Source organism: Saccopteryx bilineata, chromosome 5 (genome assembly GCF_036850765.1).
Source record: "Saccopteryx bilineata isolate mSacBil1 chromosome 5, mSacBil1_pri_phased_curated, whole genome shotgun sequence".
Taxonomy (NCBI): Eukaryota; Metazoa; Chordata; class Mammalia; order Chiroptera; family Emballonuridae; genus Saccopteryx; species Saccopteryx bilineata.
In genome coordinates this window covers 257,058,504-257,084,348 of record NC_089494.1, presented here as the reverse complement: position 1 = coordinate 257,084,348, position 25,845 = coordinate 257,058,504, and the positions used below count along the sequence as shown (strand labels likewise).

Here is a 25,845-nt window from a genome sequence, read left to right as displayed (position 1 = left end):
CGGAACTGAGACCCAGGGCCAGCGGTCTGGCCAAAGCAAGGGTGATCTTTCCCACCTAAAATGGTGGGTGCGATGGCTTCACAATGTCCTCAGGGACCCTGGTCCCTTCTACCCTGCTGCTCTTCAGTCTTGGGATGTGGCTTTCTCTGTGTTGATCACCGATGTCTCAGCTACATGGATGCTGGGACTGCATTGGCATGAAGGGCAACATACACAGAACGATGTCTGAACAGGTGGGTGACTCCAGTTGTCTTTCCCTTGTAGGGAGTTTTCCCAGGAATCTCTTCATTTGATCTTTGCTTAAATAATATTGTCCTGGCCCTGGCCGGTTGGCTCAGTGGTAGAGCGTCGGCCTGGTGTGCAGAAGTCCTGGGTTCGATTCCCGGTCAGGGCACACAGGAGAAGCGCCCATCTGCTTCTCCACCCCTCCCCCTCTCCTTCCTCTCTGTCTCTCTCTTCCCCTCCCGCAGCCAAGGCTCCATTGGAGCAAAGATGGCCTGGGTGCTGGGGATGGTTCCTTGGCCTCTGCCAAGGCGCTAGAGTGGCTCTGGTCACAACAGAGCGATGCCCCGGAGGGGCAGAGCGTCAGCCCCTGGTGGGCGTGCCGGGTGGATCCCGGTCAGGCGCATGCGGGAGTCTGTCTGACTGTCTCTCCCCATTTCTAGCTTCAGAAAAATACAAAAAAAAAAAAATAGTATTGTCCTGGCTGGCTGGGTCACATGGACTTTCTTGGCCCCAGTGAATGTGGGAAGGTGGGTATTTACCTGGTCATGTTGACTCCCCAAACAAATGAGGCCCTGGTTATTAAGAAAGAGGGACTAAATGGACGTTAGAAAGCAACTAACAGAATCTTCCAAGAGGACCCGCAATGTATTAGGCACAAACCAAGACAAAGCTGAGAAAAAAAGAACACGATTAATGCATTTTACATAAAGAAAATGATGTCCAGAGAGTTGTAGAGTTTGAAATGAGATGTACTTTTCTCAGAAAGTCACCATGTGGAATGGATTCCTCTCACGTGACAATGGCTACCGCAGAGAAGACCCCGGCACTGACTGCAGATGTTTCCCCTCCTCTTGTCCTCTCTCTCAAAGGAAATCAGAGCTGCCACACCAGCTTCCACAGAGAATGCCTTTGCATTTACGTTGTCTAATTCATCTTGATGTCATCTAATTATGGCTGCTTCTCTGGTCCATAACCTTCCGACCCATGGCAAGCATAGCATAGCTGACTTTATCAGACCCTGTAAAATCTTTTCTGCTTGTTAAGTTCTTTCTTTTTGATTGAGTCTTTAGAGCTATAACAAAATTGTTTTCACTTTTTACCTTCATCAGCTAAGACAAAAATTGTCTTTGGTCTAGAGGCTTATCAGCCTTTTTTAAAAAAATATTTTATTTATTGATTTTTTTTAAGAGAGAGGAGTGAGAGAGAGAGAGACAGAGAGAGAGAGAAGGGGGAGGAGCAGGAAGCATCAACTCCCATATGTGCCTTGACCAGGCAAGCCCAAGGTTTTGAACCGGCGACCTCAGTGTTCCTCGTTAACGCTTTATCCCACTGCACCACCACAGGTCAGGCCTCAGCCTTTTTTATAATGGTTGGCATTTAATAGGAGCTCAGTGATATCTGTTGAATGAATGAATCTCAGCTTCATCGTTCACCAGCCATGTGAGCTCAGGCAAGTTTCATAACCTGTCCTGAGTGTGAAAGAAAATAAATGTTTGGCATTATAAGCCACAGAGATCTGAGAGCTGTTCCCTACTGTGGTGCAGTGTTACAGCTACAACAGGTGATGATTCCAGCCCGCCACCACGGAGCGGGAGGGAAAGTCACGGAAGCGTGACACTTGGCAGTCCAGGCCAAAGACACTGACACCGGAAGAGCATCCATGCTGTAGGAAGACACCGTGTTTCTCCAGCCTTCACTCAAGTGAACAAGCTGAAGTTTTCATACCCTCATCTATCATAAATACTAAAACTGTGACACACACGCTTCCCCACAGCATGCTCTGAGCATGTGTGGAACACCACCACGGAAAATAAATGTGTTCTGGCCAAACGTCCTTTGGTTTCGTCAGTGCGCAAGCACGTGGGGTGGCGAGGTTCACAGAAAAATATCCTGAGGGCTCATCTCACGGACACAGCTGTGTTACAAACATGCTAGGTTTGAATGATGGGAAATCATTAACAATCTTTCTGCACCAAGAGCAGAATAAGTGAAGAATCTTTCCCTTGTGAGGCAAACACCACATCTTTGGATTGTCGGTGAGACGTCAAAGCTGGAGTAAATCTGGCCATCTGACGTCCGATCACCCGGAGCTCCATGGCAACCAGAATGTCAGGACCAGAGTAGAGGACAGGTTTTCGTCTCACTTGACACACTCGTGTATCTGACCTCTTTTTGTGAGACATCCAGTGGAGCAGGAATTTAGGGAACGACAAGCAGGTGTTGGGCCCCACATATAAGTTCATACATAGGGTGCGAGTGACAGTCTTTTCAAGGCATCTGTCAGATAGCAAAAGACAGCGCTCAAGAAATTTCTTTTGTCCGGGCAGCATAAACAACTGCAAATGTATTTGTGTTCCTTAGAACCGAACGGTCGTGGATTGGACTCCCAGGCCTGCTCTCTGATAAACGTGCAATGTTGGGCATACTGCTTATCACCACCAAGTTGTCTCTCATCTGTAAAATGGGAATAATACTTGTTGGACCAAGTAAAATTGCCATCTATGATGTCAGAAGAATATGAATGTTGGTGATTTTACATGCTTCAGCCTATCTCTATTTCACAAGACTAAATTCAGGATGGAAGAGTAAGTCCATGAATGTCTACTGGTCACAACTCTATTGTTGCACATGACAGACACCCAACTCAAGATAACTTGAAAAAAACGTGAGAATGCATTATTAGTTCCTGTAACTGGTCAGTCTACAAATGATTTTAGCTCCCTCAGGACAGGATCCAGAGGCTCAAATAATGCTCCTCTCCATCTCTCTCTCCCTCTCTCTCTCTTTCTCCCTCCCTCTGGCCCCATTTCCTTCTGTGTCTGTTGACTTTGTCATGTATGATGAACAAGGTGACCAATGAAGTCTTCACTAGAAGCAAAATATCCATCTCTCTTCTACAGTCTGTCTGTCTTGGGGTACATGCTCACCTCTCAAGTGATAACTGTTTCCAGATGCCTCTGGTGGCTTACTGTGCTTGGCCCAGCCTGGCTGACCTTCTCACTTACTAATTAGAACCGCATAAGAGAGGGAAAGAGTTACCCAAAGAATATTAGGGTTCTAGGCAGGTGAAAAAAATAATAACGTCCTCTACGTTTTGTACAACACTTAACACAGATTCTGGCCCACAGAAGACGCACTAAGATTAGCTGGTTTCTTACACAATACACAAACATAAGAGGTCAGATCTACTGTTCCGTCCAACGACAACATGACCGACTTTTGTCAGTCTGCCCAGGACTTTCCCGATGGCAGCACTGGAAGTCTCATGCCCTGGAGAGCTCAGTCACAAGCAAACCATCCTGGTTTGTCTGAAAGGTCCCAGTTCGAAAACTGAAAATTCTGTATCTGGGGAATGCCCTGAATCCCAGACAAACTGGGACAGCTGGTCACCCTACCCAGAGATGGCACTTACAAGTGTAAATCTTAGCTGCAGTTGAGGTCTTGTTGAGTCCGTTTATGAGTGGCTGCAGCAACAGAAACATGATGGGGTGCGGTACACACAGAACCACAGAGTCCCGTGGAAAACGTACAGACCGTGCCTGTCGCGTCCGGAATTACAGCATCTGTCTGTCCCTTTGCTTCGCCTTTCCCCTCTTCCTTGTTCTTTCACTGTCTTTCCTTCTCCCTTTATTTTTTCTTTCCTTCCTCCTTTCTTTCCATCCTTCCTTCATTTCTGCCTCTCTTTCTTCCTTCTTATCTTCCCTCCTTCTCTCTACTTACTTCTTTCTTTTCTACTTTCTTTTTGGGGAAACATATTTACCCTTCAAATAGCATGTGACTTATTTCTTGTTTGCAGACTCCCAAGGAGCCGTTCCATGTTGTTTGACTAAAACAAGCCGGCTTCAGTAAATATATTTATCCTAAATAACCCATCAGGGACGTGGAAACTTTGTTGTTGGTTAAGTCAAGGAATGCATGTGCTATGACGGTAGTGTGACTGAGACAATACGATCATTATGTTGAACATAAAGGATCAGAAATCGGTGCGCGTGCAGAAATGATGGTGACTGCGCAGCGTGAAGACTGAGGATCGGAAGGGCTTGACATGGAGTTCTCCTGAGGGACACTTTGGTTCCATTGTTTACCTAGAGGTTACATCTTCTAACAATAAAAATTCTTGAGATTTGGAAATCCTTTCTTCTTTTGAATCAATATCATTGTTAATTAAGCAATGTAAACCAGAAAGTCTTTTGTTGTTGTTGTTGTTGTTGTTGTTGTTACAAACTATGCTTTGAAGCTAGGCTTGCATTTGCATGTTTTCAATCAAAATCTTAAAAGTTGAAAAGGAAAAAAAGAAGAAAAAACTTCTAGTCTTCAAGGGAGTGCTACCATTGGGGAAAGCGGAGTCTTCTGAATGATACTTTTGAGAGTGATGTGAATTTTACTGCCCTTGTTAAAAGTATTAAAGATTTAACTCCACTTTGGAGACACATCAGAATGCTCCCTCAGGACAAGGTTTCAATCGACAAGTCATGGTCATTACTTGGAGCTTTTACCACATTCAGGGTTTCCAAATATCAGCATTCACGTCACTTTCACAGTTTTAGTCATTACACAGTATCGCTTATACTGTGTATTTACCTAGTATTTTCTTATGAATTTGCTTTTTTAAATTAGATAGACTAAGCTGATGCAGCTAATGCAACTCACTGGAGCTGTTGTTTAACCCAGAACTCTATGTTTTGTTCTAGCAATGCAAGCCAACTAAGACAAGGCTCAACTAAAAAATTGCTCTTACAGGTGATCAAGCACAAATCTTAACTGTACTGACATGTAAAGGAAGGATTTATAGGCCTGACCTGTGGCGGCACGGTGGATAAAGCATCGACCTGGAACTCTGAGATTGCTGGTTCGAAACCCTGGGCTTGCCTGGTCAAGGCACATATGGGAGTTGATGCTTCCTGCTCCTCCCCCTTCTCTCTTCTCTCTCCCTCTCTCTTTCTCTCTCCTTCCCGCCTCTCTAAAATGAATAAATTTTAAAAAGTAAAAAAAAAAAAATCATCACACAATTTACAAAAGAGAACGCATTCATCAAAAGGCAAAGGAAATGAGTGGAACAATTACATTTGAGCTGGCTTTGAAGTTCAAGCATTTTCAAAGTGAGGCTGACTTCGATTCACTTGGTGTTTGGTTGTGGCTCCTTCTAGGGTAGAGACCGCCCGTTTGAGCCAAAACTCTATGGATGCCTCTCTGTGTAGTTGAGCAAATGTTTCCTCCCTTTTTTTCATTCTTGCTGTTGCATGAGAAGTGGAAGGACATTTAAATTCTAAGAAAGAGGGCCAGTAGTGGGAGAGAAGTGCAGAGAGATGGGGTGCCAGGAGGGAAGTGAGACACTCTTCTACAGGGCGGGGAAAGGCCTAGCATGCTGGAGCCCTAGCTAAGGAGATAGGGGAGGTGAGACGCTCTTCTACAGGGCGGGGGAAGGCCGAGCACGCGGGAGCCCTAGCGCTAAGGGGATAGGGGAGGTGAGACGCTCTTCTTACAGGGCGGGTGAAGGCCGAGCACGCGGGAGCCCTAGCACTAAGGGGATAGGGGAGGTGAGACGCTCTTCTTACAGGGCGGGGAAAGGCAGAGCACGCGGGTGCCCTAGCTAAGGAGATAGGGGAGGTGAGATGCTCTTCTACAGGGCGGGGGAAGGCCGAGCACGCGGGTGCCCTAGCTAAGGAGATAGGGGAGGTGAGACGCTCTTCTACAGGGCGGGGGAAGGCTGAGCACGCGGGTGCCCTAGCACTAAGGGGATAGGGGAAGTGAGATGCTCTTCTTACAGGGCGGGGAAAGGCCGAGCACGCGGGTGCCCTAGCTAAGGAGATAGGGGAGGTGAGACGCTCTTCTACAGGGCGGGGAAAGGCAGAGCACGCGGGAGCCCTAGCACTAAGGGGATAGGGGAAGTGAGACGCTCTTCTACAGGGCGGGGAAAGGCTGAGCACGCTGGAGCCCTAGCGCTAAGGGGATAGGGGAGGTGAGACGCTCTTCTTACAGGGCGGGGAAAGGCAGAGCACGCGGGTGCCCTAGCTAAGGAGATAGGGGAGGTGAGATGCTCTTCTACAGGGCGGGGGAAGGCCGAGCACGCGGGTGCCCTAGCTAAGGAGATAGGGGAGGTGAGACGCTCTTCTACAGGGCGGGGGAAGGCCGAGCACGCGGGTGCCCTAGCTAAGGAGATAGGGGAGGTGAGACGCTCTTCTACAGGGCGGGGGAAGGCTGAGCACGCGGGTGCCCTAGCACTAAGGGGATAGGGGAAGTGAGATGCTCTTCTTACAGGGCGGGGAAAGGCCGAGCACGCGGGTGCCCTAGCTAAGGAGATAGGGGAGGTGAGACGCTCTTCTACAGGGCGGGGAAAGGCAGAGCACGCGGGAGCCCTAGCACTAAGGGGATAGGGGAAGTGAGACGCTCTTCTACAGGGCGGGGGAAGGCCGAGCACGCGGGAGCCCTAGCACTAAGGGGATAGGAAATGTCCCAGGTGAAACAGGCAACAGTCATGGCAGGGCCCATCAACGGTATTTTCTGCCTGAAATCCTGTGCTGGATGCTAGAAATGACAGCTTCACGATTTCAAAGCCTGCTATTGTTGATAAGCGCTATTGCAGTGCAGACCTCATTCAGATCTTTTCTTTTTAAATTTTTTTTTATTGAATATATTGGGGTGACATTGGTTAATAAAATTACATGGGTTTCAGGTGTACAGTTCTACAATACCTCATCTGCATGTTGTATTGTGTGCCCACCACCCCCAGTCAAGTCTCCCTCCATCACCATCCATCCCCCACTACCCCCTCCACCTCCCGCCCCCTTTCCTTCCTGCAGTCCCACACTGTGGCCTGGGCCTGTAAATTTTATTTCCTTCGCCTAGCCCTTCCACCTTTCCATCCAGCCTCCACCATCCCCCCCTTGCTTCTGACAGCTGTCAGTCTGTTCTTTGTACCAATGAGCCTATTTCTAGTCTGCTTGTTAGTTTATTTTGTTCGTTAGATTCCACAGACGAGTGAAACCCCACAGGACCCGTCTTTCTCTGCCTGGCTTATGTCACTCAGCGCCATGCCCTCTAGGACCTCCTTGGAGTCTCACTCCAACTTAATGAGGTCGGCCCAGCAGACAGGGATTGCGTCCCTGTGCGGAGGAAGCCGTGCTTTGCGGTGTTCACGGGCAGCTCCCTCCGCTGGTGTCAGAAGCAGTGGTCTGCCTTGACTTTCTGATGTTAGACCCAGTGCCTTCTGCATAGAAGATGCCAAAACATGCCTTTTCATCTGATCGTGATCTGGTTTTCCAGGGTCGAAGTTTTATTCTTGTCCAATCCTGTGCCCTGACCAATATTTTCTTCTTCCCAAAGTCATCTATCTGATGGCTTCTCACAGCAAAACATCATCATCATCATCATCATAATAGTAACAATAAATGGAATAAAAAATCTAAAGGAGAAGAGAAGCATGTACATTGGGACCTGATAAAAAAAACATCCCTTCACACACATAGTTGAGTTCACCCGCGAAGCCCTTTCCCAAGGATCACCACACTGAATGGGCGCGCGAGGGTAACTAGTATCATAACCCCCATTGTGCCGCCGAGAGAAGTGAAATAGTGAGGACCTCATGGAGTGACACGTAGCCTAAAGATCAAGGGCCAGATCTCAACCCTGATGTCTGACTCCACCTCCCCGTGGGCGACAGAGACCTGCTTTGACAGCCACGAGGTTCTTCGGTTCCCATCCTTCCTGTCACTTCCTGCGTGACCTGGGTCAAGGCAGGTAACCTGGGCTTCACCCCCTTCCCCTACCAACTGGAGGGGCTGAACCGCAGGGTCTCCCGGACATGCTGGACACGCGGCCGGTAAGAAAGAAATCACAGCGCACCCTTTGAAGGACCAAAGGGGCCCCGATTCCCCCCCAACAACAAGAAGGAGAAAACGTTGTCCTTGAATTTTATCCTTAGAACAGATACTGTCCAGACCTTTGGTGCTCTCTCTTTCCAGTGTGATTTGGGGAGAGAGCCAACAGACAGAGCGGAATATGTTGTTGTCGTTGTTCGTGAGCTCAGAAATGCTTCCTCGGGACGCCATCCATCAAACAGGAGGTGTGTGCAGGCCACAGCGTCACCGCTCGCCGTGGGCCGTGCGCGGTCCCTCGCTCCCTGCCACTGCTCGAAGCCTGGGAGAACGCATTTGAAACAAATCAGGAAATTACTTATCAGTCTGAAGCCCGAAAGAGTTATGAGCACGCCTTGCTGCCAACGGGAAGGGGGTTTCGAGTGAACGCTCCACAGCTGTGCAGAGATTCCAGCTGTCGGAAGGTCTCGCGAGCCATGGCAGTGAAGAACCCGCCGTCCCGATTGAAGCGAGCGTCTCCAGGCTTTTCCTTCTCCCAGAGATGAGTCTTCTGGCTCAGGTTGGTGTTCCTCTTCCTCTGTTCTTCTCCGAGGTTTGGGGGCGTTTGATGACTGGGGTTTACTCAGTGAAACGTCCCCTCTGGGGAGGCTTCTGCTGAGCAGAGGAGAGAAAGCAAAAGTCGCCAGACTCGCGCTGCTCGGGAGGAGTGAGGTTTGCAAACAGCCCTTGCCTTGGCCATTAGGCTGCTCGCTGGCTATAAATCCATGTTCGGTTGAGTGTGAGGCTGACAGGGACACTTGTGGGAGCCAACAGAAGTGGCTCCGTGGCCTCCCCCCGAAAAACAGCATTGTCATCAAGTCTGTGCCTTCATAACTCAAGTTTAAGGTGTTTCTTTCGTTCTGAGAGACGGTAGGATTTTCACAGAGGAAAAGGATGCATTCAAGCTAAGATTGTTCCGCTGAGATTTCCCTGTTGTTGTACAGATCTTGTGCTCAATTTGTTTCCGGTTAAGGGTGCTGGTTTTATTGACTATTTAAAAAAAAAAAGTACTCGTCGTTCTGCATGGCTCTGGGGGTAACAACACATTCCCTGCAATGTATAATGGGATTATAAACATCTAAACTGTGCTGGTTAAACAATGGGTTGTGTTCACTGTAACTATATGAATGAATTGCATAATTTCATAAATAATGCACTGTACGAGAGTACATTTTTTTTCACAAATATTTAAAATTTTATTCGGTTAAGGACTGGGAGGTAGTTGTGGGGACATAGCTAATTTAAAGGAAATGGTTTTGTTTTGATCAACCTTTGTTTCATGACACCCTATATCGTGCCCAGGAACTCAAGTGCCCTGTGGCAGGAGGTAACTTGTGTCCCAAAATCTCACGCTCTGTCCATCACGAGACGGTGCCTCTATCAGTCTGTCTTGGTTCCTGGGTTTGAATAAGAAAGCTTCACCTCCTCAGCCTGGGTCATATTCTCCTGATGCCTTAGAAAGCTCCCAAAATGACAGGAACATTGCCCTTAACTTCAGTTGACATTCGACTTCATTTCTTCATTTTGAGTAATTTTGGTTTGCACCTTGACGTGCTGTGAAGATAGGATTGGGCTTGTTCCTGGTATGTTAGTGATGGTCAGCCCAGGTAGAAGGCGCTGCTGAGGGTCAGGAGACTTCAGGCTGAAAGGGAGGTCGGTTGCCACGAAGTTGTCACAGCCTGTTGTTTCCTCTGTAGCCCTCTGTTAATCAAGTCATCTCTACTTTTAGACTCAGGTGACCTCTAACCTTTACTTAACAGATATATATATTATATGTCCAATGCTCTGAAAGCAATAAAAACTGGCATGACATGATGCTTCCCCTCAGTTTGCAGTTCATGCAGCCCAGGCCAGCTCTCCTTCTTACGGACAATAACAACACAAGGCTGGGCACCGGCTGCTGTTGGACATGCGTGTGCAGGGGAGCATAAAATGGAAGGATGCTCGTTTGGAATGTGAAAGAAACCTATCCACATATTAAGAAACATTGCTGAGCGTTGGTCATGGGCTTGGCCTTCTCCTCCCCCGTCCCATAGGGTCTTCCGAGCCGATGACTCACTGGTTGTGGCTCTGCACCCAGAGTACCTGGGGACACACCCTGTGGTTCCAGGGTGGTGACTCAACTCCTGTTTCCTTACTGCGAAATGAAGGCAGTAACAGCAGGATTTATCTGAAGCTTGATAGTTAATGTACTTACTAACGAGTTGTCTCTTTCCTGTGGGAGAAACTAAGGCTAGTGATAACTAACTGCCCCCAGCCGCCCCAGAGAGGGCTGTCGGGCAGGGTGGGATGTGGCGATAAAAGATCTGGCTTTATCATAACAGGCAGAGCCCACGTTTTTAACCATGGTCTCCTTCCCTTGAGTTGTTGAGTTCTTTCTTTCCTTTTCTTTTTTTTTTCAAGTAACCATCTGACAGCATACATACTTACTGACTACTGGCCCTGTGCTGTATTTTGCATTACCCCGACTATTCTGAAACTGCCAATCTGTACTTCTTACTCCCCTCACTTTTTCACCCACGCCCCTGACCCCCGCCCCGTCTGGAAACCCGAAGTCTGTTCTCTGTGAGCTCTCTCACATGCATTCATTTACCCAGCCCTCACGACAGCCTTCTGGGTCAATGTTGTGGACCAGTGACCATGAGGGTTTCAGGCGAGAGAACTGAATGAAGCTCAAAAGCGTGAAGTAACTCACCCAAACTCACACACCTACAAATTAGCAGCGTTGAGAGCTAAGCACAGGTTTTCCAAGCCTAGGTCCCAGGTTCTTCCCTTGACCCCATGCTCTTGAAAGGATTCAGCCCATACTGCCCCCTGCAGGGCAGAGTGAGCTAGTGAAGGTTGTCTGATCACAGGTTCAATCAAGCCCTCAGTGCCTGGTGCGGTGCCTGGGTAAAGCAAGTACCTGGGCCCCTTGGTTAATAATTCTCCAGAGGATTTGGATGTGCATCAGAGATTGATAATCACGCTCCCCAGCCCATTCTGCACTCCCGGAAAAAGTGGATTGCTGTATCCCATTTGACCTTCACTTGAAAAAGGTGAAAATTTAGTTAAAGACCAGAGGTTGGGCACGTGCCCCCATTCCCATTTTCGGATCACCCTATGGTCAGAACCCACACTATTTCAGAGTTATTTACTGTCTTGTTTGTATCCGGTGCTTTCCTTTCCTCATCTTCGGCACATGTCACTTTCAAAGCCTTCTGACCATCTGAACGTTTTGTCAGCAGCCCTCCGATTGCATCAGGCTTCGATGATAAGCAGATGAGCAGACTTCTTTCCCTTTGTAGGCTTTTTATGATAAATCAGTACAAGTGCGTAAAATTCATCACCACATTAGAATAATACCAGGAGTGAGATCTACAGGAAACGGGCTCAATAAACTTTACACAGAGAAACCAGCAATGCAGTCATGACTGTGCTGAATAAAATACAATCAGATTAACGTCTCTGAAGACGACTGGCGTACGAGCCAATAGGAGGATGCCAAACCACGTCCTAAGAACTTTAGATGCCTTGGAAAGAGGTCATGGAGGGCGTGGTGGGGTAGGAGCCATCGAACATTGAAAGTCATTTCTTCTGGATCAAATGTCAGGATTTGAAGTGAAATTCCCCTGGCTTTGAGTTCTGGCTTTATCCCTAACTGCAAGACTCTACTGTGTTGCTTACCTCTCGAGCATATGTCACAGACATAAACAACTCAGCATTCAATCCACAAATATTTATTGAGCACCTACTGTGTGCCAGAGCCTCTGCCTTCAGACCTCTAAAGGGAGAGACAGAAGCATGAACCAGAATGTAAACTTGGAGACTGATACGTGCCCCAAAGAAAATGAAATACACATGGTAATGAGATGTGACTGACAGGTGTGGGGAAGCGAATACTTCAGCTAAGGTGGTCAGAGACCACCTCATTGAGGAAGTGGTGTTCAGCACAGACTTGAGTGATGAGAAAACTGCAAAATCCATGTGCAGGCCACTACCTAGCCATGTGACACCAGGCAAGCCACTGCAATGCCTTAGGCCTCAGTTTCATGACCTTAAAACTACAAAGCAGAGGAAAATCTATGGGGCTCTTTTTATCCCTGAAACTGTCACTTTCTTTGCTTGATTTAGCATGGTATGCCATTCGTAACTGTACAAAAAGAAGAAAAACATCTCTGAACCAAACTATATTACAGTTATTTCATGCTTTTATTCCATTTTCTGGATGGCTTTCCAAACATCCTCCCTAATCAAAGATAAATTAGTAGGTCCTAAATAAACAAAGATTCATTAATAACTCTTCTTTAAAAGCTCAAATCATCACAGCTCCAAGAGATCACGTTGCTGGAGAAGACAAGGACCACCGCACAGCAGATGTTCAGGGGTGATCTGTGCGGCTTCGCAATGACTTCATGTGTGGCTTTGAGTCTGAAATCGTACATATGCGAGCGGAGCCAACACACAAAGCTGCCAGAAGTCGGCCGATCCAACACTATCAGCCAAGATTCGTGTGTATGGTTTAACAAAACAATCCGTGGTCTGACATGTTTCCTTTCTTAAAATGGTGCAGCGGCATTCACTGGGGTCTGAGACAGCCTCTCTCCAAGGTCAAGGCCCTAACGCAGATAACTTGCACCAGAGGCTGATGTGTCCTTCCATCAGCCACATATCTGTGGTCACAATATTCTTGGCTGTCACCATCCAGATACTGATCCCATTGCTCCATTTTGCCTGTCTCACCATAGCACACGCCTCAGCAGTGGATCCACCACCCAGAGCGAGACTTCTGTGTGCGCTGCCGCAGAAAATGCGCCGGTCCATAGGGTCGGTGGTCAAAGACTGACATTCTTCACTTCATGTATAAAAATGTGATCTTTCTCAATTGCAAACCTGTTCTTAAAAATCGTTTTTAAGGCAATATCCAGAGTTGAGAGCCAAGGACTGAAGGCTCAGAGCAAAGAGAATGAGATGAGAACATCGACGTTAACGGACCCGTGAGGAGAGAGAGCCATGGGGTGCTTCAGGGAGGACCCTCGGGGCCCGGAAGCAGTCTCACCGAGAGAATGGTGACGAGTTGCCGTCCAACGGGGAGAACAGGGACGAGGCTACTGCTACTCTCTACTTGCTTCCATGGCAAATAACATTCCCAGCACTTTAAAGCCATTCGCTCCTCCCTCAGTGAGGATGGCTGTCCTGGTGCCTGTGTCACAGAAGAGCAATGGCAGCATGGTGCAGTCAAGTGACTCGAGTCTGCCAGCCGGGGACGCCACCACAGTTTGACCCCAGGACTGCCCTACCCCACGCCCCGTGGATGTTCTATCTGCCACTCGCCCTTACGCCTTTTTTATTTGTCACATACAATAGGCATTCTATTTAAGTTAAAAACAAAGAACTTAGCACAAGTTTGGTTTGGGGGGGGGGTTGTGACAGAGACAGAGAGAGGGACAGACAGAGACAGACAGACAAGAAGAAAGAGAGGTAGGAAGCATCAGTTCTTTGTTGCAACACCTTTGTTGTTCACTGATTGTTTTCTCATATGTGCCTTGACTGGGGGGCTACAGCAGTGTAAGTGGCCCCTTGCTCAAGCCAGCGACCTTGAGTTTCAAGCCAGCGACCTTCGGGCTCAAGCCAGTGACCTTTGGGCTCAAGCCAGCTTCCATGGGGTCACCTCTATGATCCCACGTTCAAACCAGTGGCCCGGCATTCAAGCCGGCGAGCTCACGCTCAAGCCAGAAGAGCCTACACTGGAGCCGGCGCCCTCAGGGTTTTGAACCTGGGTCCTCTGCATCCCAGTCCAACACTCTATCCACTGTGCCAACGCCTGGTCAGGCCCAAGTTTTTCATGTTGAAATGGCCTCCTGAGAGAAGAGGCTAAGAGAAGTGTCATCTTTGGAGGTCTATTTAAACCAGGGCAGTTATTACACACTTCCAGTGTGATGCCACTGTGCTCCTCCCCAATGTGAGAAGATAGACAAAAATGATTCCTCAACTTTCTTGCTAGTTCTTCAAGCCAAAAGCCAAGTCTACATCCTGACAAGGGAAAATGGTGGTGGCGTGTCGAGTCCAGCTGTTCTGCCGTCCCTCCCCAACTCCGTGCCGATCACTCTGGCTGAAGTAATGTCCAGATTTTCCGGAAGAACCACACAGAGCCACTCAGATCACACACTCTGCTGCCCCTTTTATGCCACAACCAGGAAGGGGACCCAACTCGACTTCAGTGTGTGCCAAACACAGTGAACACTATTCCAACGACTTTATTATCCAATTTGATGACTGTATTTCTAATGTTTCAGAACTACAGATTGAGAACAAAACAGCATAAAAATAGAAATGCTTTTTTAAAATCCTGGCCATTGTAAATATCAGTTAGAATTGCATTGGTCTGTGTCAGAAAGCCTAGTTTCTTTCACATGCACAGGGTCTCTTTTTCCCACATAACAAGAAGCCCAGAGGTAGGCGGTCTAAAGATGATATAGCTATTTAAAGACGTCACCAGGAAACGAGGCTTTTTCTGTATTTCTGCTTCCCCAGCGTTAGCATGTGGCTTTCATCCTCAGTATGACAAGAGACCTGCTGCCCCTCCGGGTGCTGAGTTCCTGTTCCAGGCAGGAAGGGACAATCCTTCTCCTTGTTAAACGTTGCCCTTTGGGTGAGGGAGAAAAAGCCCTTTACTGGGACTTCTTATGTGTATCTTATTGGCCAAACCATGCCACGTGGCCGCTCCTAGCTGCAAGGGAACCTGAAAGTTTGTGTATTCTGCTTTCCAGTCCTGAATATAGAAAAGGTCAGGGAAAGGTGGATTGGAAAGGGTTTTGAGTGGATCATTCTACAGGACTTGTAAAAATATACGGAAGATTCCAATCCAAAAGCAATACATTTGAAATTTGATACATACGTAAGACGATTTTATATAAACCTTTGCCAGCTGCATCTATTATAATACTTTATTGTAAGCATAAAGATACTTTTAAATCCAGTACTAAGGGGTAAGTAGGGGCAACATTTTACCTGTAATACCACAGGATGTTTCTGGACCTCAGTTTTTTTATATGTAAAACAGGGCTAATAGAGCTACCCATAACATTGCTTTTGAATTAAATACCGTAGAAAGTATTCAAGAAATAATAGTTCTCTTCATTCTTGCTTTGCACCTTTTAGTCGGCAAGTGCATAAACCTTCATGAAATCCAACTCAGCCAGACCTGACAGTTGAAGAACCAACCCTTTGATTGCAAAACAAACTAGAGCGAACCCTCTGAAAGGTGTGCCGCCTCTCTCTATCAGTGCACGCCAAGAACCTTTCGTTTCGGGCTTAAGCACATTATCTTAGCAAGCCAGACAAAATGTCTAAGTGATTTTGTTTTCCAAACTGCTCCGTACACTTCAAAGTGCCATCTGCTCGTGACTTGTTACAAAACAGAATCAACAGAGCCATTTGGTGACATTTTATAAAGTGACTTCAGTGTTTGTTACCAAGGGATATAATTCCCAGAACTTGTGCCATTTGTTCTGTGTTGTTGAGACGTGAAATGAAGCCGGAGCAGAGACTCGCGGCTGTTTCAATACTTATCCTCGTCGTAACCCGTGAAGCCAGGTTTTAAATTGGGTTTCTTTCCATTTTAATTATCTCTCCACGTCCCTCTGGATCTTTCCTGTCAGAGATGGCTGTGTAAAGCTTATCACCTCAGAGTCACCATTGCAATAATCAAAAAGGAAAAACAAGAAAAAAAAAAAGCATCCACAGGTTTGCAGAGTCCAGACCTATCCATCAGCCAAAACCTCGTTTCTGCACCATGGCAAGGAGAGAAAAAAAATGATGTAGTGCAATGCAAAGCCCGGAGTTCTTGTTCATGTATGAATTCTGTGACATTCATCGAACAACTGAACCTTATTCTCTCTAGCCTCACCTGGAGAAAGAAATGTACCTACCTGCCCCTCCCATTTCACCTATTTGATAGGAATAGCATTGAGATCATGTACCAGACACACCATTCAAAATAATGCGTGATATAATCAAGCATATTCTAATATCTTTCATTGATTATAGTACTGTTTGTGCCATGTCGTACCACATAATGAATCCGATAACCTTCTCAGACTTTCATCTGAACTCTCACCTTATTTATTTATTTATGTGTGTGTGTGTGTGTGTGTGTCTGTGTATTTTTCTGAAATGAGAAGCAGGGAGACAGATAGAGACTTCCACATGTGTCCTACCGGGATCCACCCAGCATGCCCACTAGGGGGCGATGCTCTGCCCATCTGGGGCCTTGTGTCATTGCAACCGGAGCCATTCTTGCACCTGAGGTGGAGGCCATGGAGCCGTCCTCAGCACCACGGCCAACTTTGCTCCAATGAAGCCATGGCTGTGGGAGGAGAAGAGAGAGATAGAGAGAAAGGAGAGGAGGAAGGGTGGAGAAGCAGATGGGCGCTTCTCCTGTGTGCCCTGGCTGGGAATCAAACCCGGGACTTCCACTCGCCAGGCCGACACTCTACCGCTGAGCCAGCCGGCCAGGGCTCTCACCTTATCTTTATAGCCAGACTTGCTCGACAGTAATGCATTGCTCACTCTTCACTCTGTCTTCCATGCCCTTTGTCTAAAGTTAGTCCATGCTTCCTGGGTTCTACCTCCCAATTCTAGCTGTTGGGACTAAATATTCAACTCTCGGTATGCTGGTCATCTTTTCCTGACCCAAATGCAGCCAGATTCATCTCAAGAACACTGAATATGCATTTTTACTTAGATCAGGACTGATGGAAATAAACACAAATTCCCGCTCTCTTGGAGATTACATTTAGCCCTCTGGCCTCACCAGCGTGGGCATGCTGATGAGGACACCCAAACATCAGCAACCCAATGCCATGCCCTCTCCCGTCACTGAGATCCCCCAAGTGTTTCTATGCTGTGTGCACACGTGTTCATGAATTTCTATGCAGCTGTCGCCTTATAAATCATGGTCCAAATCCTAGTCCTCTGTGCAAATCATGGACCTTAATGGTGTCCAGTTTGATAATGGTAACATATACATGAAGGATATAATCTCCTGTCTTCCCCAAAGATGATCTTCTTTAAATAGCCAGAGTGTTGTTAAGTTCCAGACAGAGAGAGAGGGAGAGAGCTACTTCCCCAATATTGAGTCACCTGGCCCCAAAGTAGTAATGTTCTTCCCAGAGACTCAAATCAACTGAAAATGTCTTCCTGAAAAGTTTTCTTGAAAAAATTCCTTTTAGCATCTAACATTAGCAACTCTTTATAAGTTTTAAAACCAGTCCCTGACCTGACCAGGTGGTGGTGCAGTGGATAGAATGTCGGACTGGGATACTGAGTACTCATTCAAAACCCCGAGGTTGCCGGCTTAAGTACGGGCTCACCAGTTTGAGTGTGGGTTTGCTGGCTTGAGCATGGTATCATAGATATGACCCCATAGTCACTGGCTTGAGCCCAAAAGTCACTGGCTTGAGCAAGGGGTCACTCACTCTTCTGTAGCCTCCCCCCTTTCCAGTCAAGGCACATATGAGAAAGCAATCAATGAACAACTAAGGAGCCACAACAAATAACTGATGCTTCTCATCTCTCTCCCTTCCTGTCTGTCTGCCATATATGTCCCTCTCTCTGTTTCTTTATCTCTGTCTCACACACACACACACACACACACACACACACACACACACACAGTCTCTGGCCAGAAACAGAAGCAATTTATACCCTCTACTAACTGTACCGTATCTATCTTTCCTCCCATTCAGATATTTGTGCAGACACATCCCCCACACCTCTCACCTTTAATAGTCAATCTCCAACTTCTAGTTGGCTTTACATGGAACACAGTAGAAATCAATGAAATTTTGTCAATCTATCTAAAGTTTTGTCCCTTTTATTATCAATTAATATTTGACAAAGGAGGCAAGAACATGAAATGAGGTAAAGATAGTCTAGTAAATAAATGATGTTGGAAAAGTTGGACAGATATATGCAAAAGGAAAAATGAAACTAGACCACCTTTTTACACCATACACACAAAACAAAGGCAAAATAGATAAAATATTAAATGTTATATTTAAAACCATAAAAATTCTAGAAGAAAACAGGCAGTAAAATCTCAGACATTTCTTATAGTAATATTTTTTTCTGATATAATGCCTTGGGCAAGAAAAAATAAACAGATTTGATTATATCAAACTAAAAAGTTTTTGCATAACAAAGGAAACCATCAACCCACTAAACAAAAGCATATATTTACCAATACATCTGATAAGGGGTTAATATCCAAAATTTATAAAAAGCTTGTACAATTCAACATCAAAATAACAAACATCCAATTAAAACTGGGCAAAGGACCTTCTCCAAAGAGGACATTTAGATGACCAATAGACATATGAAAAGAGGTTCAAGGTCATTAACCATCTGAGAAATGTAAATTAAAACCACAGAGAGATATCCCCTCACACCTGTCAAAATGGCTATCATCAAAAAATCAACAAACAACAAGCGTTGGCCAGGATGTGGAGAAAAGGGAGCTCCTGTGAACTGCTGGTGGGAATGCAGATGTGGGCGGCCACTGTGGAAAGCAGTACAGCATTACCTCAAAATATTAAAAATGAAACTGCCTTAGGACCTGAAATTCCACTTCTGGGATTACCTCTAAAGAAACATTAATTCAAAAAATATATGCACCCTTCTGTTCATTGCAGCTTTATTTACAATCACGAAGATCTGGAAACAGCCCAAGTGCCCATCAATAGATGAGTGGATAAAAAAGCTATGGTATTGGCACTGGCCAGTTGACTTAGTGGTAGAGTGTCGGCCTGGCGTGCAGGAGTTCCGAGTTCGATTCCCAGCCAGGGCACACAGGAGAAGCGCCCATCTGCTTCTCCACCCCTCCCTTTCTCCTTCCTGTCTGTCTCTCTCTTCCCCTCCCACAGCCAAGGCTCCATTGGAGCAAAGCTGGCCCAGGCACTGAGGATGGCTTCATGGCCTCTGTCTCAGGCGCTAGAATGGCTCTGGTTGCAACAGAGTGAAGCCCCAGATGGGCAGAGCATCGCCCCCTGGTGGGCATGCTGAGTGGATCCCGGTCAGGCGCATGCAAGAGTCTGTCTGACTGCCTCCCCGTTTCCAACTTCAGAAAAATACAAAAAAAAAAGCTGTGGTATTTACACAATGGAATACTACTCAGCATTAAAAAAAGTTTTTAATTAAATAGAAGAAAATCTTACCCCTTGTGACAACATGGATGGACCTGGAGATTATTATGCTAAGTGAAATAAGCCACTCAGAGAAAGACAAATACCATTTGATTTCATTTATATGTGGATTGTAATGAACAAAATAAACTAGCAAATAAAATAGAAACAGGCTCACAGACACAAAGAACAGACTTACTACTGTCCGAAGGGAAGGGGGGTAAAAGGTAGGTGAAAAAGATGAAGAGATTAAGCAAAGAAAAAAACCTTATAGACAGAGAAAACAGCACAGTGTTTACCAGAGAGAAACGGGGGTGAGGAGGTAGAAGAGGGTAAAGGGGGTACATGGTGATGGAAGGAACTTGACTTGGGTGGTGAACACACAATACAATATACAGATGGTGTAGTATAGAATTGTACACCTGAAACTTGTATAATTTTATTGCCCAATGTCACCCCAATAAATTCAATGAAACTTTAAAAAACTGGATTGTTTGGACATACCTGTGACCATCCACTCCTAAGCGCAGAATGGCCAGCACAGCTACGTGCTTCCAGGTAGCGGCTTCTGACGCCTCCCGGGGCAAAGCTGACCCGCCTTCTTCACCCCTGTTCGTCCTGCTTAAGATGACTTAAGCTACCAGGCCCGCTTTCTTTGAAGGACAGAGAGGCGGAGTGGTTAGAGGTGCATCAAGGGAGCCAAGTCAAGGCTATTTCAGAATCGAAAAGACTTGAATATTTTTGTCCAGGTTGAGAGCAATCAGCCATCAATCAGCCATATAACCCAGAAGAGAAAAGAGCTTGGTCAAAACGACCACCCAGGGGAAGTGCTTGGTCTTGAGCGAACCCGGGTTCGGACTCACACCTGAGTTCACAGAGACAGGCAGGAAGCCCGTGAGGAGGGGTGGGGACGTGCACAGGCTAGGGGTGGCAGGGGAGGCAGGCTGGGTCATGATGACACCATGTCTTTCTCTAGGAGGTTGGAACTGAGATGATTACTCACCACAAGGAGAGGGAGCTGTTGAAATGTTTGCCTCAAGCCCCCAGCCCGGCTCTTGTGGCAGAGTCAGCACTAGAAAAAATGCTATACTCACTTCCTCTCCCCTTGACAAATTGAAACTTATAGCAAATGTTTATCTGCGAGAGATCTTATATAAAATGAACCGCCATGACACCACCCATATATTTTGCCTAAACGAAACATATGAGCTTTTCTGAAACTTTTCTTTCAAGCCCTGAACTACAGGGACCTCCCTAAATCCATCTCGGTTTTAAAAATAACTTGGCCCAGGTGCGTACTGTCAGAGACGCCCTCTGACCACACATAGCTCCTTTCGTGACCTACGAGCCTGGAGAAGGTTCTGGAGCCCTGCCAGCAAAGAGGTGTGTGCAGGAAGAGCATTGAACTCTTGGAGTTTTTGATTGCAACGTTGTAAAAATGGTTCCAGACATGACAAATGTTAGGGAAATAATCTAAAACACAGACCGTTTGCATGTTTGGACTTTGAAGATTTTAATAACCATCGGCTTTCCTGGGCTAAATTGGGATCTGAGCTCCCAAATGGTTCCGATTTAGACTGTCTTCCTGTGTTTGTTTGAAATCCTAAAGGTCAGGAGGGGGAGGCTCTATGCCCAGACCTGAGGGCAGCTGGCAGGCAGACCACAGCAGGTCTGGGGCGGAGCTCTGGCCTCCCCTTCCCCTTGACCACAAGCGCGGAGGGACCCAGCCTGGGCTCAGCCAGTGTCTTCCGGGTCCCAAGAGGAAAGTGCTTTTGCAAGAACAGGGGTTTGAAGTTTGGGATTTCTCAAACACTGCTTATCTCTCTCCCTCCTTCATCTCTTGCAAGTAAGTACTGGTCTCTTTGGCTTGTCCCTCGGGAATTCTGGTTACTCACAGGACCTGTACAGTCTCAGGAAGCCAGGATTAAGTACTCACAAAGTGCCTGGCACTGTCTGGGCTCTTGGGACACAGCTGTAAGCAAAACAAACTCTCTCCTGCCAGGCGCCTCCAGCCCAGCTGAGAGGTCAACAACCCAAGACAACACCAAGCTGTGTGGGTGTCGGGAGGGGCTCGGGCCACCAGGAAGGGCGTGGGTACAGAGAGAGCAGGCTCTGCTTCAGACAGGTGGGCGCGGAAGGCTGGGGCCACGGAGAGCCAGCACGCGAGCAGGCGTTCGCGGGGAGAGAGGAACGGGCCACACGGCATCTGGGGGAGGCTCCCTGGGGGAGGAGCAGGGTTGATGGCGCGTGGCTCCTTGCAGACAGGAGGATGCCTGGGAAGGGAGGGGGCACCAGCAATCCAGACTCTGAGCTTCTGAGCTTTACCCCGTGGGACGAGGGAGGTTATCACAAGGGTTTGAGCAAGAGAGAGCCTGACAGGTTCTGACTTTAATTCTGAAAGAGCACCCTGCCTGCTGTTCGGAAAGTGGACTGTCAGGAGGCAGGGCCAGGTGAGTTATGTCAGCCCCGCTGAGCGCTCAGTGGGCTCGCCAGGCCCATTATTGTTTCAGCAACAACGGCAGGCTCACGTGATAAAGAACTCTCCTGCCGGAATAAAGGAGACAGACATGAAACGTTTGACAACAATCTACCTTACAGCTTATATTTTACATTCCACCGCTCAGCTTGAGGACAGACGAACCCCATCAGGGTGCAGTAATGAAATGTAATCAGTTTGACTAAACATTTCTATCTGTGACGTTTTGTTTCACTGGCCAGAAGGCTCAAAGACCAGACTGTTGTGTTCAGAACCAGACCTGGAAAGCAAAGCAACAAAAAGCTCTTTGTTGTGAGTCTTTGTGTTCCCTGGACCTGCCTTTCCTGGCCATCGGAGGGATGTCCTCCAGAGTGGGAGAAGGACCGCCGCTTGAGGGGGCTGTGGGGACAGAGGGGTCCTCAGGGGAGAGCCGGGCTGAGTCAGAACAAGAGGAGGGAAGAGCGTTCGGAGGGGATGAGGGAGGATATGGACGCTGATGAGCGACCTTGAGTTTTAAGAGGCACCAGGCACAAACTTCTGGGGATAGGTCAGGAAAGGGGCTTCAGAGATGAGAGTCCACAGGGTGAGCAAAGACCTGGGAGCTTGAAGGACAAGAGCCGAAGTAAAGGCTGTGATCAGAACGGCCCGACGGTCTCAGAGCAGAGGGTGGGGCTGAGGTGGTAAGTGGGATGGAGGAGCCGGGTAACAAGTCCTTGGAGGTTGGGAGCTGGAAGAGTTATGAGCCTTGTCTGGAGCACCCAGAAAGCTCTGGAGTGCCTTCTTGGCCCCCCTTAAGGACTGTCATAAACTATCTTGAGAGACCTGGGTGCACTACTAACCGCAGATGATGAAATGTGAGAAGGGTGAGGAGGCAGGGAAGGCAGCTGGGCTGGTCAGTAGGGCAGGTGATGGAGAACTCTGTTCAAGGCTTCAACCTTCACCCGACAGACCAGGGCTCTTGGTCGTTGCGCTAGGACAGAGGTCTGGGGGAACCGTGAAGATTCTGTCCTGTGCCCGCTCCCACATCACCCAGCATATCCATAACTCAACATGTCCATCGTGTCTGCAGTTCAGGGAGGCAGGAAGTTGTCAGTTGTACAAGTCATTGTTCAACTGGAGAAACATAGCCAGTAAGAGATAACACACGTGAAGAGATGCATTGTAAGGAATTGGATTGCGCAGCTGTGATGACTATCTAGTGTAGTGGTTCTCAAAGTGTGCGCCAGGGCACACTGGTGCACCCTAGAAGATTCCCAGGTGTGCCCTATGGTATTCCAGAGAAATATGTGCCTGTTAAGAACCAAAAAACCAACAGGGTTTATGGAATTTAGATTTTGGGGGAACAGAGGTGTGGGGAATTGGCTGTAAGCTGACAGTCTGCCCAACCCCCCACCTCACTTGCCTGATTAGGTTGCAAAAGGCTATTAAGCTGTGGTGCTGGATTGTTTACACTACCCCCCATGTTCCCCGGAAAGACTGGAGGCAAGTTTCTTCTATCCTTTATTTGGTGTAAAGTTAAGATGATATGTATGGTGGGGATTTTCTGCGCTCAACATAATTAAGAGTGAAAAAGAGAGAAATTCTTCAATGTATTGATGAGAAAATGAGAATTTGCCTTTCAAATAGATGCCCAAACATTGAAGAAATCGCTAGGACACATCAGGCTCATGTTTCTCATAAACACAAGAATGAAAAAAACTTAACACATTCATGCCGGGACCTACCGAATTTACTAAATCTTACTAAGAATGTACCTATATATATAAAAAGATAACTTTTTTGTCATTTTTTAAATGTTTTAACCCCTCTTTTTTACGAATTCTAAAAAGCATAACTCAAAAAATGTAACATAAAAATGTTTTTTAGCCCTGGCCAGTTGGCTCAGTGGTAGAGTGTCGGCCTGGCGTGCAGGAGTCCCAGGTTCGATTCCTGGCCAGGGCACAGAGGAGAAGCGCCCATCTGCTTCTCCACCCCTCCCCCTCTCCTTTCTCTCTGTCTCTCTCTTCCCCTCCCGCAGCCAAGGCTCCATTGGAGCAAAGTTGGCCCGGGCGCTGAGGATGGCTCCTTAGCCTCTGCCTCAGGCACTAGAATGGCTCTGGTTGCAACAGAGCAGAGCCCCAGATGGGCAGAGCATTGCCCCCTGGTGGGTATACCGGGTAGATCTTGGTCAGGCGCATGCAGGAGTCTGTCTGACTGCCTCCCCGTTTCCAACTTCAGAAAAATACAAAAAAAAATGTTTTTAATGTCAGAATAAATTTAATTTTGTCGTATTTATTTCATTTAGTTACCATAAAAGCACGCTTGGACCTTATATTTTTTTCTTTAATATTTGACTTAATTATAATAACATATTTCTCAGGAATTTGTATATAGTGTGTCTACAATTATTTGGAGGATTTTACAAAAAGTTTGAGAACCACTGATCTAGAGAGTCGGACGTCTGTAGGGGAGACCTTCAGGAAGGACAGACTGGAGCTCTCGGGCGTGGGTTAATGCCACAGTACATAGGTGGGCTTTCTTCTTCATTAGGGAAACCTCAGCTCTGCTAAGACCTTTAAACTGATTAAATCATGCCCTCTCAGATTATCTTGAAAAACCCCCTTAAAGTCAACTGGTTATAGATTTTAATCTCCAAAACCTAGATGAGTGTTTGGTGAAAAAGTGGGGACTAAATCCTAGCCAAGTTGTACATAAAACTGACCACAATGTTGGCATGTTTCTTAAAACCTAGAGATTGTGGCTGGGAGTACCTTGTGTGCAAGGAGGAATTCGTGAAACTATATAAGGAGAAGAGTAAGATGGTCCACCTTGCATTTTGGAAAGATCAGATTGTGCTTAAGTGGTAAAAGTTTGTAGAGAATTCCCACAAACAGTACTAAAAATAAAATACGACTTTCCTCAGTGCTAATGCATGTGAATTACGGCTGATCTCAGTGGGCAATAAAGTAAGTTGGAAGGAACCCCCCAGAAAAAGTTATTCCGAACTTCCCTGGATGTTTCAAGAAAGAAAATATTGGTCCAGTGTGCAAGGATTTTTAAGTAACAGCTCAAAATTTCCAGTAACTCTCCCATTATCCACTGAATTCATGATTAATGAGCTGACAAATACTTATGGGCACCTAATTAGTACTCAGCATGCTAATAGAAACAGAAAAAACAATTATTAGCCACAGTGCCTGCTCTTCCCCAAGAGGCCGTCTGTTTGGGGAGTCCATCAGTTTCCATTCTTTTCATGAAAAGTGACAAGAACACCAACTCAGTGGGCTTCAGAGCAAACAAGGGGGTGGTGAGTGGGGAGGGTCTCATGAATGCATAGAACTAAAGCCTGGGCAGACCTCTGGCATCAGGGCTGTCGGATGCAGGCGCACTGCGAATGCAGCCCGAACTCTTGCCCAACCCCATCTCCCGGTTCTGCATTTCTCCGAGCTGGCTTGGCGGTTGGTCAGGCAGCCCCTTGTGTGGGCAGGAGAGGTCACCGAGAGCCCCAGCCTCCACCCTGGAGCAGCAGTCCCGGCGGGAAGCCAGGGGTGAGTTTCACTGGGCTCGTCTAAGTCACTAGGCCTTTCATGAATGAATCGCCGTGACCAGAGCAATGCAGTAACCTCAGGGGGCTGGAGCACATCTGGGGAGGACTCACCTGCAGCACAAGTTCTAAGAGAAGGAAGGGAAAGGTCCCCAAGGAAAAATCAAGAGGCTCTTCCAGAAGCAGGAGTAGCTAGTGGGTGGACAACAGGAGGCAGGGTCCCCTCCAGGGATGTCCCAGCGCAAGGTCCAGAAGCCCGGGCAGGTCGGAACTGAGCTGAGACTTCCATCATGTACCCTGTCCTGACTTCAAGGGTTGGTTTCCTCATCTCTAAAGAGGGACTAATAACAAAAGTCAGGGTGTCTCTCAGCTGATGAGAAACCGATCGAGGTATGTGCAAATGTGCCTTCTCTATGATAAACATTGTGTTCTCACGACTGCAGCTTTATTGTTACGTTGGGGCTTGAGTGTGCCTTGCGCAGAAGAAGCAGGGTGAAAGAACACAGGCAGGAAAACGTACCGTTATTCGTAAAATGTTACCCACATGTAAAGAGAAAATCATTCCGGTCTGTTAACAGAGTCAATGCAGGTGATCCTTTATGGATT

At 47.1% G+C, this 25,845-nt stretch overlaps 1 protein-coding gene across 3 annotated transcripts in view; it reads left to right on the top strand.

Moving 5' to 3' along the window:
- C1QTNF7 (C1q and TNF related 7) overlaps nucleotides 1-25,845 on the top strand; it is a 97,403-nt gene that overhangs the window by 24,661 nt on the left and 46,897 nt on the right. Inside the window, exon 1 of one of the 3 annotated variants that reach the window (XM_066279890.1) lies at nucleotides 8,144-8,598. The exons of 1 other annotated variant lie outside the window; for it this stretch is intronic. The gene's annotated coding sequence lies outside the window, so the exon portion shown is untranslated. Of the gene's footprint in view, nucleotides 1-8,143; nucleotides 8,599-20,964; nucleotides 21,087-25,845 lie in introns of those variants that run through there. One more of the 3 variants, XM_066279893.1, reaches the window with a different exon arrangement.